General features: G+C 42.6%; 1 pseudogene; it reads left to right on the forward strand.

Annotated features, from left to right (window-relative positions):
• Positions 1 to 1311: 1311 nt before the first annotated feature.
• Positions 1312 to 8641, forward strand: LOC140699178 (zinc finger protein 532 pseudogene; annotated as a pseudogene).
• The last annotated feature ends 672 nt before the right edge of the window (positions 8642 to 9313 follow it).

Below are 9313 nucleotides of genomic sequence, written 5' to 3' on the forward strand. Positions count from 1 at the left end.
ATACATTATAATAATTATTGGGCATACCAAGTAACTTTTGTTTATGTGTGCTTTATCTATTGATAAATTAGAAGTCAAAACAAAAAGATTGTAAAATTCAGGAACTCATTCTATTAGCCATTGGTGTATAAACATAATCACATGGCATGTAGATTCTGGAAAACCCCCACCATGTAGTTGTGAGAGAATGAAAGGAGTCAGTTGACCTTTTAATATACTTACGAATGCTGTTTTGAGCTCACAGATTCCTGAAAGGATTTGGGGGACCCCTAGGGAACCTGGAAGCAATTTTAAGAAATACTGCTTCATATAAAGCTGAAATTTTATTTTCTTGAGGGTATTAAATTTTATATACCATGCTTGTATATATTTAGCAAAGTTTTGAGATCTCCTTGGCATGTGGTTTTCATGTAGCTGTAGCTGTCATTAGTAACTTTGGGTTTCCCTAGTCATATCAGTGAGTATATGAAATGCTTTCTGTACGTTCGGCACTGCAGCAGCACATGGAAATAAAGTGAGTGAAGGCAGGAGGTTTAGGGGTTCCCTTTTACAGTTTTTGGTGTGTCCTTCCATTGACAATTGTACTTCCATTGTTAAGTATTCTAGTTGAGATCCAGTTCTAGGTCTTTATCTGAGAACTAGCTTTTTACTTTTACTAGTCCTTGTTTATCTCTTAATCCCTTTAAATTCATTTTAAAGGAGCCACATTAGTTTCCCCCAATATTATGTTTTATTCAATGTTCTTTCTTCCTTCCAGTTAATTTATCCAGGCGGCTAGGATTTAAATATTGTTTAATTCTTTTAAATTTTCATTTGTATTTTTTGCTTGAATTTCCTCTCAGTATAATCCAAATTAAGAAAAAATGTTGAGATTCTCAGTCTTATAAACAGAATGCCAGCATCATTAGTAGGTGCACTTAATTTGCTTGATTGAATTTCAACAGCATTTATACTTTTGCTTTGGCCTTCAGTTGGATGAGGAGCAAGGGCATTTATTGATATCTATCCTTGTTTACCAGACAAATACTTCTTAGGGTTGGTGATGTTTAAAAGCAAATTGAGACTTAGCTTTGGATATATTCATGCTGGTTGGTGATCTCTACTAATGATCTTCAAAACTCATCTTTATCAGCTATTCCTTGAGTGAGAGAGAACAGCCCATTTGGCAGAAAATAAAACAGGTGAGTTGATCAAAGATGCTCCCACCACTCAACATGATAAGAGTGGAGAGGCAAGAAACAAGTGGAGAAATATGGTGGGTGTCAAATGAGAAGATAGATGGTACAGAAAAGAAACAGGTAGAAAATGATGAAGAACTTGACCTCAATAAAGGTATGTTTATTTTGATGTATTCAAATTAAATGTGTTCTTTTTCCTCCAAAACATGTTTAACTCATACATTTTTATAAACTTGCTGTTTTTATGGCCTCTCTAGTTCAGTGCAAATAAGCTTTGATATTTCAGTGCATGTAGGAGTTCTTCACAGTGAGGAAGAACTCACTAGGAAGTGAGGAATGTATATGTCCAATGCAGGCAAGGTCTGCTCTTCTTTCCTGGTTCTCTTTTTACTTATCTGTAAAGAGAAGCAGCTAAATAATAGGACCCCTAGAGGTTTTTATACTTCTGAAATTTGGGGGTTCTTTTATTAGCCTCACTTTGTTAAACTGAGAGGTATTACCATAAATTACAATAATAGTTCTCAAAATCTTTTGCCCATATTTTTAATTGGGTTGTCTGTTTTTGGTTGAGTTATAAGAATTCTATATGTTTTACAGACTTGACTCTTACCGAGTACATGATTTGCAGATACATTTTGTGAATTGTCTTCACTTTTTTGATGGTGTCATTGAAACACAAATGCTTTAAGTTTGATGAATTCCAACTTACTTACTTTTTATTTTGTCACTTGTGATTTTGTTGTTGTATCTAAGAAACTATTTCCTAACCCAAGGCCACTGAGATTTAGTCCTGTGTTTTCATCTAAGGGTTTTATGACTCTTATGTTAAGGTCCCTCTTCCATCTGTGTTATTTTTTGTTAGCTTGTGTGGATATCCCATTTTTCTAGCACCATTTATTGATGTTTAGTGGTTTTGAAGGAAATGACTAACAGAGCTATTGGTTTCTTGGATGCTTTTGTGGGTCTGTGTGTGCTTGTGTGTTTTAATGTACTGTTACAGTTTTTGGTTTAAATATTTTCAGCTCTTCAGCATGCTGGCAAACACATGGAGGATTGCATCATAGCCTCATACACAGCACTACTTCTTGAGTGTCTCTGCCAAGAGAGTCCAGTAAGTATGGACTTTATGTGTCTTAAAAAGATTTCATTGTGACTGCTTCATTTCAGTACCTAATTAACTTATGACTTTTTCTTATCCCCTTATATTTGGTGAACTTTAGAAGGTACATTTCAAAGTAAGAATATGCTGAGTTTAATGAGAAAACTCCCAGGTTAATGGAGGAATGGATTCACTGTGCCTTTGGTTGAGGTCAAAGAAAGCATCTTCTAAAACCTGTGCCCAACTGGCTTGAGGTGGAAAAGTCCAGCCTCAGTGAGAGCATCAGACTCAGAATTTCTGTCTTTAAACTCTTCTGTACTCTACATGTCATCTTGTCTTTGCTAGCTCTCTTCATAGCCCTGTGCTGACTCTAGCTACGTGTCTTGTCTACTTAACTAATGTCCAGTGGAAGAAGGTGGCCTCTTCCCATATGTTTATTTGTAAGAGCAATGGTTTCTTTTCCCTAGGACCCCTGCACACTCACTGCAAAAAGTAGCCTTCCCCTCACCTTGGCCAACATTGGCTCACTTGCTTTTCTTTAATCTACCCACTGGCCAGGAAAATGGGATTACTATGTGAGATTTAGTTCATCATGATTTAACTATGAGAAGTATGTGAGTGTCTAGACATTTGGGCTGAATCAGCACAGAGGTGGACAGGTTCTGGCTATTGGGATGGTCTCCTTTAAAAAGGGGAACATATGGATATTTTTTAACAGAAAGACCCCATAGAAGAGCCAGATTTTAAAATAAAAGGGAGGGTTTTTCCCCCTTAGGAGCCGGGGTCATTGAGGATGCAAGAAAGAGTGGAGAGAGGTCTTTTGTATAGTTGGACAGTTAATTTTTCTTTTCTGAGGCTGAGGGATTAGAAGTAAAGACCATGATCTGAAGGGCTTCTATCAACCCACTCACATTTCATTTTTGCCATCGACATTTCTCCATTGTCTTGCTTTCTACTGTTTCCATTTGTCTTAAGTCCTGTGTATTTTTCTGAATCCTTCTTGTCCATCTCTTCCATATTTACATTGCAGTCAAGCTCTGATCTAAATGCACACTAGTCCACTTCATTGTGGCCCTTGGTGGCACCACTGCTTTCAGGATCAAGACCAGAGTTCTTATCATAGGCCCTACAAGAGCTTTATTCCCCTTCCTGTATGTAATCTCTTCAGCTCAAGCCTTTCCCTTATTTGCTTAAAATCCAGAGATTTTAAGGGCAAATGAGAAATATATGCCAAGAGAAGGGAAGGAGCAAGAGTCTCCTTCAATAGCCACCCCCCCCAAAAAAATGATGGGCATGCTATTTAAATTTAAAGATTTTTAAGTATTGTATTTTGCATACACCCTAATTTCAGTCATGGTCTTTCTTAAGTAATACTTCTTGAAATTAACTTGAGTTCTTAGATGTGATTTATTTTGGGCCATCTTTCCTATGTTAATAAATTCCTATCCATCTATATCTCTCTTGTCTCTAAAGATATTATAAGATCCTTAGGTTGTGGGAAGTGTTGTGAATTCATAGAACCTAAGATGTCTTTGTTACCTGGGGGATTATTATGACTAACCGCAGAAAGCTAGCTGATACCACAAAACGTAAAGAAAATGGTTTGCCCAAGGCTTAAGTGGAAAAGAAACAGAGAAGCAGGTGGTTCTGTGCAGTAAGTGCTGCTCTGTGGTGAGGGCAGCCTGCCTAGGGAGCCCAGGAGGCTATGCTGTCATGTCCCATCACCCCCTGCACAATGACATCCTGCAGGGCTCAGTCTACCCTCCACCCTTCCTGTCCTTGCTGCTCTCGTGACTCCTCGTTCCTGAAGTCCTGCACACCGCCGCCATGGCTGACTGGCTTAAGAGCACATCTGATCATATAACTCCTCTCTCACCAGTCTTTCTTGACTCACCATCATTTAGGGAATGATGACTTGTTACTACTGCAAGACCCCAAACTTAAAACTACATTCTCCAAATTTTAAATTTATCAGACTCTTTGGGTACTTTCTAAATTGCCCAGATAGGCCACACTGTTTCTCACCTTGTACCTGCTGCAGGCTGCTTAGAAGTAAATGCTGTGACTCTTTCCCACACCTCAGCCACTCACTATGTTGTGTTCTGCAGTGTGGGGACAGAAGAGGGTCAATTTGGCTTATTGAGAGGCTTCCACTCAGAACCCAGGATCTGATCCCTTATCCTGTGTGATGGGTGTGCGCTTCTCTACTGAGCAGGCTGCATGGATCCCTCGGCCCACTCTCACAGCCCCTTCCCTAGAAATTGGTTCAAGATGTTCTTAAATTCAGCTTTCCTTTCCCTCTGCAGTGACTGTAGCTATTGCCCTTACAGAATATTCTCCACTCTCCAGTATAGTTTAGAAATACAGACATTTAAAGATTGTCAAATCTCTCAGTATTTTAGCTGCAAGACTTGTTACTCCGTAGGACTAAGCTTGTGCTTCACTCCCAGCTGGGGACCTGTGGTGGCTTTTGGTGGGAATGGTCACTTAGAATATGTGTGATTAATACTGTGCTCCTTAGCACATGGTTATGTTAGCAATGTTTTTTTATTAAATCTTTTCTGAAATTCTATTTCTATCATTACTTTGCTGATGTATAATTTCAAAACTACCTTGACAGGAATAAAGAAGAGGGAGAGAGGGGACTGGTTGCATGTTTCCTAAGAGGGGTGACATGTAGTCTTTCCTCTCCTGCCCCATCAACAAAAATCAAGTCAGAAACTTCCCTGTTCCTCCTCCTTTTGTGGCAACATATTTTCTTTTGTGTTTTTTATTATAGGTGAGCCTCCTTAGAAGAGCTTTTCCTTTTTTTTTCTTTATAGACCTCTAAATCATTTTTAAAATATGTTGAAATACAACAGGTTTTTAGACAGGCCATGTATTTTCCTTGTAACAGATAAATTTGTATGTAGTCTGGCTGCTTCTTGCTAATTAATGAAGGGAAACATCTTAAGCTTAAGCAAAACTGGATTCTCTACATCAGACAGTCTAGATAAAAACACAGTTGTTAAGAGAGAAATGGAAATGAAAACAAATTCTGTAAATCTAAGTGTTTATGAACCTTTTAAAGTGAGAAATGGAGGATAGATTGAAGGAGAACTCTGAAAATGTGCTTGAAAACAGGGTCCATGAGGGGAAGCTGAGCTCTGAGAAGAAAGACACCTCCCTTGGTGTCATGGTACTGTAGAGGACCAAGCCAGCCTCCAAGCTTTCTTCCTGTAGAGCTGTGATCACAGCCCTTGATACTGAAAAGTCAGCTTCTGACTCCTCCAAAGAACCGTGACCAATTCCCGGGAGTCCTCTCCATTACCAAAAGAAGTAAACAACAGCCCTAGAGCCATTGAAAAGTCTCCCAAATCCCAGAGTCTCATCAATGGGATGAAAAAACATCCCTCAAGCAGCCGGGTGTTCCCCAGAGCATCTCCAGTGAGAACAGTAGCAAGGGGTCGCCCTCCTCTCCCATAGGGTCAACACTTTGGGCAGTCCCCAAAGTCTGCATCAAAACCATTGAGACGTCCTCTGGTGAAATCAATGGGACGATGATGAGGGTGATGCCTCAAGTTGATCTCGATGCTGGAAAAAAGCCTTCCAAGCAGATGGGGTCCATGGTGGCATCCGTGATGCCACTTCTTTCATCTCCAGCCTTGTCCACCATCCTTTCCTCCCACCCAGGGTTCCTCTGCAGTTGCTGGTCTTCACCAACACTGTTGCCCTTGCCAAGCTGACCCCCAGACAGGTCACGATCAAGACTGGTGACCACCTTCCTCCCGGTGCTGGCCATGAAGACGGCTGGCTTGCAACTCATTAATTTGAAGCTCGCCAACACCACAGTCAAAGCCACGGTCATAGCTGCTGCCTCCATTCAGAGCACCAGCAGCACCATCATTAAAGCCACCGATGCGATCCAGCAGCAAACTGCCGTGGTGCTGGCCTCCAGCCTGGCCAACGCCAAACTTATGCCAAAGACTGTGCACCTCACCAACCTTAACCTTCAGCCTTAGGGTGCCCAGGCCACCTCCGAGTTCTGCCAAGTGCTCACCCAACCTCAGCAGCAAATAATTAACATCACAGCCTCATAGCTACACAAAAAGATGTCACAGGTCCAGGTGGTGTCCTCCCTGCAGAGTTCTGTGGTGGAAGCTTTCAACAAGGTGCTGCGCAGTGTCAACCCAGCCCCAGTTTACATCCCCAGCCTCAGTCCTCCTGCCAACACGGGTGTCATGTTACAGACCCGCGGGTACAAGTGCTTGGAGTGTGGGGACTCCTTTGCCCCGGAAAAGAGCCTGACCCAACACTAGGACAGATGCAGCATGTGCACCGAAGTAATGTGCAACCACTATGGTAAGAACCTTGTCTTTTACAACAAGCACAGCCTTCTGTCCCATGCCCACGGGCACAAGGGAGTGGTGATGCAGGGCTCCCACTTGATTTTGAAGCCGATCTCAGCTGATCAAATTATTGTTTCTCTGTCACGTAATACTCCTGCTTCATCTCCGACTCTCCTGAACTCCATGGGAGCCGACACCCACACTGTAACATAAATTCAGTCTGGCATAACTGGGACAGTCATATCAGCCCCTTCAAGCACACCCATCATTCCAGCAGTGCCCCTGGATGAAGACCCATCCAAGCTCTGGAGGCATAGTCTGAAATGTTTGGAGTGTAAAGAAGTTTTCCAGGATGAGACATCGCTGACTCCCCACGTCCAGCAGGCTGCAGATGTGAGTGGACAGAAGACTTGCACTATCTGCCAGATGCAGCTTCCTAACCAGTGCAGCTACGCCTCCCACTAGAGAATCCATCAGCACAAATCTCCCTGCACCCGCCCTGAGTGCGGGGCCATCTGCAGGTTGGTGCACTTCCACACCCACGTCACCAAGAACTATCTACACTTCACGCAGAGAGTTGGCTTTTGATGTTTGCATTGCAATGTTGTGTACCCTGACGTGGCTGCGCTGAAGTCTCACATGCAAGTGTGAAGTCTTCTACAAGTGTCCTATCTGTCCAGTGGCATTTAAGTCCTCCCCAAGTGCACATTCCCATGCCTACAGACAGCATCCTGGCATCAAGATCAGAGAGCCAAAAATAATATATAAGTGTTCCATGTGTAACACTGTATTCACACTGCAAACCCTGCTGTATCGCCACTGTGACCAACACATTGAAAACCAGAAGGTGTCTGTTTTCAAGTGTCTGGACTGTTCTCTTTTATATCACAGAAGCAACTCATGATTGACCACATCAAGTCTACACATGGACACTGAAAATCATCGAAGGGCCTCCAAACTTTGGTATAGACTTGCCTTTGAGCATTAGGCCTACAACTCAAAATTCAGCAAATCAAAACAATGACACCGGATCCATGAATGGGAAAGAGAAACTGGGAAAGAAATCCCCATCACCTGTGAAAAAATCAGTGGAACTGAAGAAAGTGACCAGTTGTGGGTGGATGTGTTGGGAGTGTGACTACCTGTTCGTGCAGAGAGAGGTTTACATTTCCCACGTGAGGAAGGAGCACAGGAAGCAAATGAAGAAATCCGTCTGCCACCAGTGTGACAGATCTTTCAGCTCATCCCTCAGCCTCTGCCAGCACAACCGGGTCAAACACAAAGGCATCAGGAAAGCTTACACCTGCTCGCACTGCGCAGACTCCAGGGATACCTTCACTAATTGGCTGGTGCTGGAGAAACACATCCAACTCATGCACGGTATTAAGGATCCTGACTTGAAAGAAATGACGGAAGTCACCAATGAGGAGGAAACAAAAAAGATGCCAAGTTTCCCAGCCCCAAGCGGAAGTTGGAAGAACCATTTCTAGAGTTCAGGCCTGCCAGAGGAGCCATCACCCAACACGTGAAGAAGCTGAAGAAAACGTTTTCAAGGTTCGCAAGTGCTCATGTGCAGCTTCACCACGGAGACCCTGCTGCGGTTCCACGAGCACATCCCGCAGTGCAAGTCAGATGGCTCCTCACCAGTGCCAGGAGTGCGGCCTTGGCTACACGTCGCACATCTCCCTGTCCCAGCACCTCTTCATTGTCCACAAACTCAAGGAATGACTGCCTATGGCCAAGCAGAACGAGGTCTGGGGGAACAAGCCTGGACCTGAGGACAAGCCAGCCACTGCCCAGTGTAGGACCAAACATGCAAAGTGTGAGCCAAGACCTTTGAGATGGAAGCTGCCTTAAATGCGCACATGTGGACCCATGGACGGCATGGCCTTCATCACATCCAAAAGAGTGAGCTCGGCCAAGAAATAGCCCTGCACCTCTGCCAGGAGAACCCCTGTCCACATTGGAAGAAAAAAGACATTTTTGTTACAAAAAGTTTGCAGTATAATAAAGTTAACATTTCAGTCTAGGCTGTTGCAATATATCCTCTCTCCACATCCTCCTCTACCTTGTCTGTATATCCTCGATGAGTATTAAAACAGTATTTGAGTTGAAAAGAGTTTGTGTATATTTAAATGAATAAATTTTTATACTCTTTGCTATGTTTGTATCAGTATTTCATGAAAAATGTTTTGAAGAGGGGCTTTGGGGTTTTTTGTTTTGTTGTTTTCTTTTTTTTGGTTCATTTTTTTGTTTGTTTTCAATTTGGGTTAGGTTTTTCTTTTTCGCACTGTTCCTTTAAAACAGAGTTCTTAATGGCAGTCCCTGAATTCCAATAAACCATTTTGTATGTCACTGATTTGAATGGGTTAACTAATCACAGGCTACGATAATACTTTTTTTAGTGTTTTCAATTTTTAGATTTAACTACCTAAATTGTAGGTGACTGTAGGTCTCCAAAACATTAGGAACTTTTAAATGTCTTAGCACTGTCCTCAGCGTGCCTGCCCCACCCACATGCACCCATCCTGTGGTCACACTCCAGCATGTGGTGTCCTCTCCAGGCCAAGCCAAGCAGTGTTGGAAGCAGCCTTGCAGATGTCTCAGGTCCCAGTGAGGGATGAAAACTTGAGCCAGAAATCCAGTAACTCGGATTTCCTTAATTCCATCTCAGAACAGGGAAGAAGGGTATCCTAACAGGAAAAAAC

Source organism: Vicugna pacos, chromosome 11 (genome assembly GCF_048564905.1).
Source record: "Vicugna pacos chromosome 11, VicPac4, whole genome shotgun sequence".
Lineage (NCBI taxonomy): Eukaryota > Metazoa > Chordata > Mammalia > Artiodactyla > Camelidae > Vicugna > Vicugna pacos.